A 14,398-nucleotide genomic window follows, 5' to 3' on the forward strand; every position below is an offset into this window, starting at 1 on the left:
GTGGTATAACTGTTCAGTCCTGATGGAGTACACTCGAACATTAAGCGCATGAGTTCAAGGCCACACACGAGGGGGAGATCTTGTCGAAATCTCCTGTCGGAATCTATCTGCTGGAATCTATTGTACCAATCTGTCTGTTCGAGTCCTAAACTGGATCTTATATAGTTTAGAGGGGTCATACTTCAGCTTTCAACAATAGCTATAAATGTCAACAGTTTATATAATAGTCTAGCTATTAAATAATGCATGCATTAGGTTGGGCGGTTGACAATTCACAATGCAATTAAAGCCGGCAGAATTCATGTACGCGCGACGAATGACTGTAAGCTACATGTTCTTTTATTGATAATGTTAGATTAGAATACACCTTGTTAAATATTGTTCTGTAACATATTGATAGCAATATGTGGAGCAGAATCTGCTCCTTCTTCATGAGCTCTTTATTTCACCCACAATTTTGATGAGGTTCGTGTTGCTAAGTCTTTAGTTTTCTATGTTGTGTTTTGTCTATCATTGTTTGTCTATTTGTTTAAATAAGTAAGTAGGGAACATGACCTCGTTTTAGCCATGTTATTGTCAGTTTAATTTCGAATTGAATTTAAATGTTCCTCTAGATTCTTTGAACTCTCTTTTTCAATGTCAAATCAGAATTTTCTGAACGTTGTTGTGATTCATAATCAAGCAATTAACAAAACAAAAAAATAACATAGGCAGCTACTTGAACATATCCATAACAGATGATGTGGTGTAACTAAACTACGCTTTAAATAGCTAGTAACTGTTACAAATATGTTTTGCAACTTAAAAAATCGTCCTGGTAATGCACAAAATATTTGCAACTGAAAAGACAACAACTAAGCATTCATGATTAAATCTGTGACGGAATTGGTTCCCTTCAGTAATGAATGAGTGGTTCAGCTAGAGAAGTAGTTCTTTCGCTCATTCGGTTTAAGTGATGAATTGCAACAAAGTCCTCCAGAGGTCAAGTCGAGGAGGAGACAATATGTTTCATCCTCTCCAATTAAATATTCGTCCCCCCCCCCCCAAAAAAAAAAACAAAAAAAAAACACGATGAACAGAGAAGCTATTTATATGTTGCCAGAGAATGAAGGAAAAGAGTCTTAGGTAAAAAGTTCACGGACAAAAAGTCACACAGATAAAAAAAAAAAAAGCACGGACAAAAAGTCACACAAATAAAAAAGCACGGACAAAAAGTCAAAAACAAATAAGTCACAGGACAAAAAATTACAATTCAGTTTTGAGATTATTTTTCTTTGAACAAGAATACATTATTTCGAAAATATTGTTTTTGTATTTTTCATGATGTTTAATTTTAAAGCAACTTTGTAATTAAATATTTAATCAATAAATATCAATAATAATCAAATAATTGTTATAAAAACAAAATATTAGGGTGGCTAGGTACCTTCATGGCTTCAGTTTGTCAGGAAATATATTCTTTGCATAATCAAAATTTTATACATTTTCATTTATCCAGGTTTATGAGTAATGTTATTGATTTCAAAATGAATATATGTAATAAAAAGAACATATTTCAAGATATATTTAAACAATTGTCGAAAAATTATTTGTGACTTTTTGTCCTGTGACTTTCTGTCCTATCAAATTTGTAACTTTATGTCCTGTGACTCTTTGTCCTGTGCTGTGACTTTCTGTCCGTATATCGTGGCCAGAGTGTGCGTAATGAGAGTCACAACAATATGATGACTCTTGAGGTTAGGAAGTATTCCCTTTATAAATTCAGTAATATATATGCTTTACAAATCGTCAGTGGTTGAGCTAGGGAATTACTTCTATAACTCAGTCAGTCAGAGCGCTGACTATGAAATCAGAGGCCTGCATAATCGAGAGTAATGTGTCTTTCAATGAGCAATATGTCCTCTTTATAAAAGATACTGGATTTCAAGACAGATTTTAATTTCAAAAATCTTTTTATTTAGACAAATAGGTTAAAATTCAGACATGTTTGCAAAATCAGAACAATAGGGGGAAATTTTTTGTCGAATAGCCAAATATAAAATCAATAATGCTCTGAAGGGCGTATTTTGACCCATAATGGTTTACTATTACAAACTGTGACTGAAATGGTTTAATATTAAAAACTGTGACTGAGATGGTTCAGTATTACAAACTGCGATCGAGATGGTTTACTATTACAAACTGTGTCTGAGATGGTTTACTATTACAAACTGTGATCGAGATGGTTTACTATTACAAACTGTGACTGAGATGGTTTACTATTACAAACTGTGATCGAGATGGTTTACTATTACAAACTGTGACTGAGATGGTTTACTATTACAAACTGTGACTGAGATGGTTTACTATTACAAACTGCGATCGAGATGGTTTACTATTACAAACTGCGATCGAGATGGTTTACTATTACAAACTGTGTCTGAGATGGTTTACTATTACAAACTGTGACTGAGATGGTTTAATATTACAAACTGTGATCGAGATGGATTACTATTACAAACTGTGTCTGAGATGGTTTAATATTACAAACTGTGATCGAGATGGTTTACTATTACGACCTGTGATCGAGATGGTTTACTATTACAAACTGTGTCTGAGATGGTTTACTATTACAAACTGTGTCTGAGATGGTTTACTATTACAAACTGTGACTGAGATGGTTTAATATTACAAACTGTGACTGAGATGGTTTAATATTACAAACTGTGTCTGAGATGGTTTACTATTACAAACTGTGTCTGAGATGGTTTACTATTACAAACTGTGACTGAGATGGTTTAATATTACAAACTGTGACTGAGATGGTTTAATGCTACAAACTGTGACTGAGATGGTTTAATATTACAAACTGTGTCTGAGATGGTTTACTATTACAAACTGTGTTTGAGATGGTTTACTATTACAAACTATGACTGAGATGGTTTAATATTACAAACTGTGACTGAGATGGTTTAATATTACAAACTTCGATCGAGATGGTTTACTATTACAAACTTTGTCTGAGATGGTTTACTATTACAAACTGTGACTGAGATGGTTTAATATTACAAACTGCGATCGAGATGGTTTACTATTACAAACTGTGTCTGAGATGGTTTACTAATGCAAACTGTGTCTGAGATGGTTTACTATTACAAACTGTGATTGAGATGGTTTAATATTACAAACTGCAATCGAGATGGTTTACTATTACAAACTGTGTCTGAGATGGTTTACTATTACAAACTGTGTCTGAGATGGTTTATTATTACAAACTGTGACTGAGATGGTTTAATATTACAAACTGCGATCGAGATGGTTTACTATTACAAACTGTGTCTGAGATGGTTTACTATTACAAACTGTGACTGAGATGGTTTAATATTACAAACTGCGATCGAGATGGTTTACTATTACAAACTGTGTCTGAGATGGTTTACTATTACAAACTGTGTCTGAGATGGTTTACTATTACAAACTGTGTCTGAAATGGTTTACTATTACAAACTGTGACTGAGATGGTTTAATATTACAAACTGCGATCGAGATGGTTTACTATTACAAACTGTGTCTGAGATGGGTTTACTATTACAAACTGTGACTGAGATGGTTTAATATTACAAACTGTGACTGAGATGGTTTAATATTACAAACTGTGTCTGAGATGGTTTACTATTACAAACTGTGTCTGAGATGGTTTACTATTACAAACTGTGACTGAGATGGTTTAATATTACAAACTGTGACTGAGATGGTTTAATATTACAAACTGTGACTGAGATGGTTTAATATTACAAACTGTGTCTGAGATGGTTTAATATTACAAACTGTGACTGAGATGGTTTACTATTACAAACTGTGTCTGAGATGGTTTACTATTACACACTGTGTCTGAGATGGTTTTATATTACAAACTGTGTCTGAGATGGTTTACTATTACAAACTGTGACTGAAATGGTTTAATATTACAAACTGTGACTGAGATGGTTTAATATTACAAACTGCGATCGAGATGGTTGTCTATTACAAACTGTGTCTGAGATGGTTTAATATTACAAACTGTGACTGAGATGGTTTAATATTACAAACTGTGACTGAGATGGTTTATTATTACAAACTGTGTCTGAGATGGTTGACTATTACAAACTGTGTCTGAGATGGTTTACTATTACAAACTGTGACTGAGATGGTTTAATATTACAAACTGTGACTGAGATGGTTTAATATTACAAACTGTGTCTGAGATGGTTTAATATTACAAACTGTGACTGAGATGGTTTAATATTACAAACTGCGATCGAGATGGTTTACTATTACAAACTGTGTCTGAGATGGTTAACTATTACAAACTGTGTCTGAGATGGTTTACTATTACAAACTGTGACTGAGATGGTTTAATATTACAAACTGCGATCGAGATGGTTTACTATTACAAACTGTGTCTGAGATGGTTTACTATTACAAACTGTGTCTGAGATGGTTTACTATTATACACTGTGACTGAGATGGTTTAATATTACAAACTGTGACTGAGATGGTTTAATATTACAAACTGTGACTGAGATGGTTTAATATTACAAACTGTTTCTGAGATGGTTTACTATTACAAACTGTGTCTGAGATGGTTTACTATTACAAACTGTGACTTAAATGGTTTAATATTACAAACTGTGACTGAGATGGTTTAATATTACAAACTGCGATCGAGATGGTTGTCTATTACAAACTGTTTCTGAGATGGTTTAATATTACAAACTGTGACTGAGATGGTTTAATATTACAAACTGCGATCGAGATGGTTTACTATTCCAAACTGTGTCTGAGATGGTTAACTATTACAAACTGTGTCTGAGATGGTTTACTATTACAAACTGTGACTGAGATGGTTTAATATTACAAACTGTGATCGAGATGGTTTACTATTACAAACTGTGTCTGAGATGGTTTACTATTACAAACTGTGTCTGAGATGGTTCACTATTACAAACTGTGACTGAGATGGTTTAATATTACAAACTGCGATCGAGATGGTTTACTATTACAAACTATGTCTGAGATGGTTTACTATTACAAACTGTGACTTAGATGGTTTAATATTACAAACTTCGATCGAGATGGTTTACCATTACAAACTGTGTCTGAGATGGTTAACTATTACAAACTGTGTCTGAGATGGTTTACTATTACAAACTGCAATCGAGATGGTTTACTATTACAAACTGTGTCTGAGATGGTTTACTATTACAAACTGTGTCTGAGATGGTTTACTATTACAAACTGTGACTGAGATGGTTTAATATTACAAACTGCGATCGAGATGGTTTACTATTACAAACTGTGTCTGAGATGGTTTACTATTACAAACTGTGACTGAGATGGTTTAATATTACAAACTGCGATCGAGATGGTTTACTATTACAAACTGTGTCTGAGATGGTTTACTATTACAAACTGTGTCTGAGATGGTTTACTATTACAAACTGTGACTGAGATGGTTTAATATTACAAACTGCGATCGAGATGGTTTACTATTACAAACTGTGTCTGAGATGGTTTAATATTACAAACTGTGACTGAGATGGTTTAATATTACAAACTGTGACTGAGATGGTTTAATATTACAAACTGTGACTGAGATGGTTTAAAATTACAAACCGTTTCTGAGATGGTTTACTATTACAAACTGTGTCTGAGATGGTTTACTATTACAAACTGTGACTTAAATGGTTTAATATTACAAACTGTGACTGAGATGGTTTAATATTACAAACTGCGATCGAGATGGTTGTCTATTACAAACTGTTTCTGAGATGGTTTAATATTACAAACTGTGACTGAGATGGTTTAATATTACAAACTGCGATCGAGATGGTTTACTATTCCAAACTGTGTCTGAGATGGTTAACTGTTACAAACTGTGTCTGATATGGTTTACTATTACAAACTGTGACTGAGATGGTTTAATATTACAAACTGTGATCGAGATGGTTTACTATAACAAACTGTGTCTGAGATGGTTTACTATTACAAACTGTGTCTGAGATGGTTTAATATTACAAACTGTGACTGAGATGGTTTAATATTACAAACCGTGTCTGAGATGGTTTATTATTACAAACTGTGTCTGAGATGGTTTACTATTACAAACTGTGACTGAGATGGTTTAATATTACAAACTGTGACTGAGCTGGTTTACTATTACAAACTGTGTCTGAGATGGTTTAGTATTACAAACTGTGACTGAGATGGTTTAATATTACAAACTGTGTCTGAGATGATTTACTATTACAAACTGTGACTGAAATGGTTTAATATTACAAACTGTGACTGAGATGGTTTACTATTACAAACTGCGATCGAGATGGTTTACTATTACAAACTGCGATCGAGATGGTTTACTATTACAAACTGTGTCTGAGATGGTTAACTATTACAAACTGTGTCTGAGATGGTTTACTATTACAAACTGTGACTGAGATGGTTTAATATTACAAACTGCGATCGAGATGGTTTACTATTACAAACTGTGTCTGAGATGGTTTACTATTACAAACTGTGTCTGAGATGGTTTACTATTATACACTGTGACTGAGATGGTTTAATATTACAAACTGTGACTGAGATGGTTTAATATTACAAACTTTGACTGAGATGGTTTAATATTACAAACTGTTTCTGAGATGGTTTACCATTACAAACTGTGTCTGAGATGGTTTACTATTACAAACTGTGACTTAAATGGTTTAATATTACAAACTGTGACTGAGATGGTTTAATATTACAAACTGCGATCGAGATGGTTGTCTATTACAAACTGTTTCTGAGATGGTTTAATATTACAAACTGTGACTGAGATGGTTTAATATTACAAACTGCGATCGAGATGGTTTACTATTCCAAACTGTGTCTGAGATGGTTAACTATTACAAACTGTGTCTGAGATGGTTTACTATTACAAACTGTGACTGAGATGGTTTAATATTACAAACTGTGATCGAGATGGTTTACTATTACAAACTGTGTCTGAGATGGTTTACTATTACAAACTGTGTCTGAGATGGTTCACTATTACAAACTGTGACTGAGATGGTTTAATATTACAAACTGCGATCGAGATGGTTTACTATTACAAACTATGTCTGAGATGGTTTACTATTACAAACTGTGACTTAGATGGTTTAATATTACAAACTTCGATCGAGATGGTTTACCATTACAAACTGTGTCTGAGATGGTTAACTATTACAAACTGTGTCTGAGATGGTTTACTATTACAAACTGCAATCGAGATGGTTTACTATTACAAACTGTGTCTGAGATGGTTTACTATTACAAACTGTGTCTGAGATGGTTTACTATTACAAACTGTGACTGAGATGGTTTAATATTACAAACTGCGATCGAGATGGTTTACTATTACAAACTGTGTCTGAGATGGTTTACTATTACAAACTGTGACTGAGATGGTTTAATATTACAAACTGCGATCGAGATGGTTTACTATTACAAACTGTGTCTGAGATGGTTTACTATTACAAACTGTGTCTGAGATGGTTTACTATTACAAACTGTGACTGAGATGGTTTAATATAACAAACTGCGATCGAGATGGTTTACTATTACAAACTGTGTCTGAGATGGTTTAATATTACAAACTGTGACTGAGGTGGTTTAATATTACAAACTGTGACTGAGATGGTTTAATATTACAAACTGTGACTGAGATGGTTTAATATTACAAACTGTTTCTGAGATGGTTTACTATTACAAACTGTGTCTGAGATGGTTTACTATTACAAACTGTGACTTAAATGGTTTAATATTACAAAATGTGACTGAGATGGTTTAATATTACAAACTGCGATCGAGATGGTTGTCTATTACAAACTGTTTCTGAGATGGTTTAATATTACAAACTGTGACTGAGATGGTTTAATATTACAAACTGCGATCGAGATGGTTTACTATTCCAAACTGTGTCTGAGATGGTTAACTGTTACAAACTGTGTCTGATATGGTTTACTATTACAAACTGTGACTGAGATGGTTTAATATTACAAACTGTGATCGAGATGGTTTACTATAACAAACTGTGTCTGAGATGGTTTACTATTACAAACTGTGTCTGAGATGGTTTAATATTACAAACTGTGACTGAGATGGTTTAATATTACAAACCGTGTCTGAGATGGTTTATTATTACAAACTGTGTCTGAGATGGTTTACTATTACAAACTGTGACTGAGATGGTTTAATATTACAAACTGTGACTGAGCTGGTTTACTATTACAAACTGTGTCTGAGATGGTTTAGTATTACAAACTGTGACTGAGATGGTTTAATATTACAAACTGTGTCTGAGATGATTTACTATTACAAACTGTGACTGAAATGGTTTAATATTACAAACTGTGACTGAGATGGTTTAATATTACAAACTGCGATCGAGATGGTTGTCTATTAAAAACTGTGTCTGAGATGGTTTAATATTACAAACTGTGACTGAGATGTTTTAATATTACAAACTGCGATCGAGATGGTTTACTATTACAAACTGTGTCTGAGATGGTTAACTATTACAAACTGTGTCTGAGATGGTTTACTATTACAAACTGTGGCTGAGATGGTTTAATATTACAAACTGCGATCGAGATGATTTACTGTTACAAACTGTGTCTGAGATGGTTTACTATTACAAACTGTGTCTGAGATGGTTTACTATTACAAACTGTGACTGAGATGGTTTAATATTACAAACTGCGATCGAGATGGTTTACTATTACAAACTATGTCTGAGATGGTTTACTATTACAAACTGTGACTGAGATGGTTTAATATTACAAACTTCGATCGAGATGGTTTACTATTACAAACTGTGTCTGAGATGGTTTACTATTACAAACTGTGTCTGAGATGGTTTACTATTACAAACTGTGACTGAGATGGTTTAATATTACAAACTGCAATCGAGATGGTTTACTATTACAAACTGCAATCGAGATGGTTTACTATTACAAACTGTGTCTGAGATGGTTTACTATTACAAACTGTGACTGAGATGGTTTAATATTATAAACTGCGATCGAGATGGTTTACTATTACAAACTGTGTCTGAGATGGTTTGCTATTACAAACTGTGTCTGAGATGGTTTATTATTACAAACTGTGACTGAGATGGTTTAATATTACAAACTGCGATCGAGATGGTTTACTATTACAAACTGTGTCTGAGATGGTTTACTATTACAAACTGTGACTGAGATGGTTTAATATTACAAACTGCGATCGAGATGGTTTACTATTACAAACTGTGTCTGAGATGGTTTACTATTACAAACTGTGTCTGAGATGGTTTACTATTACAAACTGTGTCTGAAATGGTTTACTATTACAAACTGTGACTGAGATGGTTTAATATTACAAACTGCGATCGAGATGGTTTACTATTACAAACTGTGTCTGAGATGGGTTTACTATTACAAACTGTGACTGAGATGGTTTAATATTACAAACTGTGACTGAGATGGTTTAATATTACAAACTGTGTCTGAGATGGTTTACTATTACAACCTGTGTCTGAGATGGTTTACTATTACAAACTGTGACTGAGATGGTTTAATATTACAAACTGTGACTGAGATGGTTTAATATTACAAACTGTGACTGAGATGGTTTAATATTACAAACTGTGACTGAGATGGTTTAATATTACAAACTGTGTCTGAGATGGTTTAATATTACAAACTGTGACTGAGATGGTTTAATATTACAAACTGTGACTGAGATGGTTTAATATTACAAACTGTGTCTGAGATGGTTTACTATTACAAACTGTGTCTGAGATGGTTTACTATTACAAACTGTGACTGAAATGGTTTAATATTACAAACTGTGACTGAGATGGTTTAATATTACAAACTGCGATCGAGATGGTTGTCTATTATAAACTGTGTCTGAGATGGTTTACTATTACAAACTGTGACTGAGATGGTTTAATATTACAAACTGCGATCGAGATGGTTTAATATTACAAACTGCGATCGAGATGGTTTACTGTTACAAACTGTGTCTGAGATGGTTTACTATTACAAACTGTGACTGAGATGGTTTAATATTACAAACTGCGATCGAGATGGTTTACTATTACAAACTATGTCTGAGATGGTTTACTATTACAAACTGTGACTGAGATGGTTTAATATTACAAACTTCGATCGAGATGGTTTACTTTTACAAACTGTGTCTGAGATGGTTTACTATAACAAACTGTGTCTGAGATGGTTTACTATTACAAACTGTGTCTGAGATGGTTTACTATTACAAACTGTGACTGAGATGGTTTTATATTACAAACTGCAATCGAGATGGTTTACTATTACAAACTGTGTCTGAGATGGTTTACTATTACAAACTGTGTCTGAGATGGTTTACTATTACAAACTGTGACTGAGATGGTTTAATATTATAAACTGCGATCGAGATGGTTTACTATTACAAACTGTGTCTGAGATGGTTTAATATTACAAACTGTGACTGAGATGGTTTATTATTACAAACTCTGTCTGAGATGGTTTACTATAACAAACTGTGTCTGAGATGGTTTACTATTACAAACTGTGACTGAGATGGTTTAATATTACAAACTGTGACTGAGATGGTTTAATATTACAAACTGTGTCTGAGATGGTTAAATATTACAAACTGTGACTGAGATGGTTTAATATTACAAACTGCGATCGAGATGGTTTACTATTACAAACTGTGTCTGAGATGGTTAACTATTACAAACTGTGTCTGAGATGGTTTACTATTACAAACTGTGACTGAGATGGTTTAATATTACAAACTGCGATCGAGATGGTTTACTATTACAAACTGTGTCTGAGATGGTTTACTATTACAAACTGTGTCTGAGATGGTTTACTATTACACACTGTGACTGAGATGGTTTAATATTACAAACTGTGACTGAGATGGTTTAATATTACAAACTGTGACTGAGATGGTTTAATATTACAAACTGTGTCTGAGATGGTTTACTATTACAAACTGTGTCTGAGATGGTTTACTATTACAAACTGTGACTTAAATGGTTTAATATTACAAACTGTGACTGAGATGGTTTAATATTACAAACTGCGATCGAGATGGTTGTCTATTACAAACTGTTTCTGAGATGGTTTAATATTACAAACTGTGACTGAGATGGTTTAATATTACAAACTGCGATCGAGATGGTTTACTATTCCAAACTGTGTCTGAGATGGTTAACTATTACAAACTGTGTCTGAGATGGTTTACTATTACAAACTGTGACTGAGATGGTTTAATATTACAAACTGTGATCGAGATGGTTTACTATTACAAACTGTGTCTGAGATGGTTTACTATTACAAACTGTGTCTGAGATGGTTCACTATTACAAACTGTGACTGAGATGGTTTAATATTACAAACTGCGATCGAGATGGTTTACTATTACAAACTATGTCTGAGATGGTTTACTATTACAAACTGTGACTTAGATGGTTTAATATTACAAACTTCGATCGAGATGGTTTACCATTACAAACTGTGTCTGAGATGGTTTACTATTACAAACTGTGTCTGAGATGGTTTACTATTACAAACTGTGACTGAGATGGTTTAATATTACAAACTAAGATCGAGATGGTTTACTATTACAAACTGTGTCTGAGATGGTTTACTATTACAAACTGTGACTGAGATGGTTTAATATTACAAACTGCGATCGAGATGGTTTACTATTACAAACTGTGTCTGAGATGGTTTACTATTACAAACTGTGACTGAGATGGTTTAATATTACAAACTGCGATCGAGATGGTTTACTATTACAAACTTGTCTGAGATGGTTTAATATTACAAACTGTGACTGAGATGGTTTAATAATGCAAACTGTGTCTGAGATGGTTTATTATTACAAACTGTGTCTGAGATGGTTTACTATTACAAACTGTGACTGAGATGGTTTAATATTACAAACTGTGACTGAGCTGGTTTACTATTACAAACTGTGTCTGAGATGGTTTAATATTACAAACTGTGACTGAGATGGTTTAATATTACAAACTGTGTCTGAGATGGTTTACTATTACAAACTGTGACTTAAATGGTTTAATATTACAAACTGTGACTGAGATGGTTTAATATTACAAACTGCGATCGAGATGGTTGTCTATTACAAACTGTTTCTGAGATGGTTTAATATTACAAACTGTGACTGAGATGGTTTAATATTACAAACTGCGATCGAGATGGTTTACTATTCCAAACTGTGTCTGAGATGGTTAACTATTACAAACTGTGTCTGAGATGGTTTACTATTACAAACTGTGACTGAGATGGTTTAATATTACAAACTGTGATCGAGATGGTTTACTATTACAAACTGTGTCTGAGATGGTTTACTATTACAAACTGTGTCTGAGATGGTTCACTATTACAAACTGTGACTGAGATGGTTTAATATTACAAACTGCGATCGAGATGGTTTACTATTACAAACTATGTCTGAGATGGTTTACTATTACAAACTGTGACTTAGATGGTTTAATATTACAAACTTCGATCGAGATGGTTTACCATTACAAACTGTGTCTGAGATGGTTTACTATTACAAACTGTGTCTGAGATGGTTTACTATTACAAACTGTGACTGAGATGGTTTAATATTACAAACTGTGATCGAGATGGTTTACTATTACAAACTGTGTCTGAGATGGTTTACTATTACAAACTGTGACTGAGATGGTTTAATATTACAAACTGCGATCGAGATGGTTTACTATTACAAACTGTGTCTGAGATGGTTTACTATTACAAACTGTGACTGAGATGGTTTAATATTACAAACTGCGATCGAGATGGTTTACTATTACAAACTTGTCTGAGATGGTTTAATATTACAAACTGTGACTGAGATGGTTTAATAATGCAAACTGTGTCTGAGATGGTTTATTATTACAAACTGTGTCTGAGATGGTTTACTATTACAAACTGTGACTGAGATGGTTTAATATTACAAACTGTGACTGAGCTGGTTTACTATTACAAACTGTGTCTGAGATGGTTTAATATTACAAACTGTGACTGAGATGGTTTAATATTACAAACTGTGTCTGAGATGATTTACTATTACAAACTGTGACTGAAATGGTTTAATATTACAAACTGTGACTGAGATGGTTTAATATTACAAACTGCGATCGAGATGGTTGTCTATTACAAACTGTGTCTGAGATGGTTTAATATTACAAACTGTGACTGAGATGGTTTAATATTACAAACTGCGATCGAGATGGTTTAATATTACAAACTGTGTCTGAGATGGTTAACTATTACAAACTGTGTCTGAGATGGTTTACTATTACAAACTGTGACTGAGATGGTTTAATATTACAAACTGCGATCGAGATGATTTACTGTTACAAATCGTGTCTGAGATGGTTTACTATTACAAACTGTGTCTGAGATGGTTTACTATTACAAACTGTGACTGAGATGGTTTAATATTACAAACTGCGATCGAGATGGTTTACTATTACAAACTATGTCTGAGATGGTTTACTATTACAAACCGTGACTGAGATGGTTTAGTATTACAAACTTCGATCGAGATGGTTTACTATTACAAACTGTGTCTGAGATGGTTTACTATTACAAACTGTGTCTGAGATGGTTTACTATTACAAACTGTGACTGAGATGGTTTAATATTACAAACTGCAATCGAGATGGTTTACTATTACAAACTGTGTCTGAGATGGTTTACTATTACAAACTGTGTCTGAGATGGTTTACTATTACAAACTGTGACTGAGATGGTTTAATATTATAAACTGCGATCGAGATGGTTTACTATTACAAACTGTGTCTGAGATGGTTTACTATTACAAACTGTGTCTGAGATGGTTTACTATTACACACTGTGACTGAGATGGTTTAATATTACAAACTGTGACTGAGATGGTTTAATATTACAAACTGTGACTGAGATGGTTTAATATTACAAACTGTGTGTGAGATGGTTTACTATTACAAACTGTGTCTGAGATGGTTTACTATTACAAACTGTGACTTAAATGGTTTAATATTACAAACTGTGACTGAGATGGTTTAATATTACAAACTGCGATCGAGATGGTTGTCTATTACAAACTGTTTCTGAGATGGTTTAATATTACAAACTGTGACTGAGATGGTTTAATATTACAAACTGCGATCGAGATGGTTTACTATTACAAACTGTGTCTGAGATTGTTAACTATTACAAACTGTGTCTGAGATGGTTTACTATTACAAACTGTGACTGAGATGGTTTAATATTACAAACTGCAATCGAGATGGTTTACTGTTACAAACTGTGTCTGAGATGGTTTACTATTACAAACGGTGTCT

The sequence above is a fragment of the Mytilus trossulus genome, chromosome 12 (assembly GCF_036588685.1).
Source record: "Mytilus trossulus isolate FHL-02 chromosome 12, PNRI_Mtr1.1.1.hap1, whole genome shotgun sequence".
In the NCBI taxonomy this organism is placed as follows: Eukaryota; Metazoa; Mollusca; class Bivalvia; order Mytilida; family Mytilidae; genus Mytilus; species Mytilus trossulus.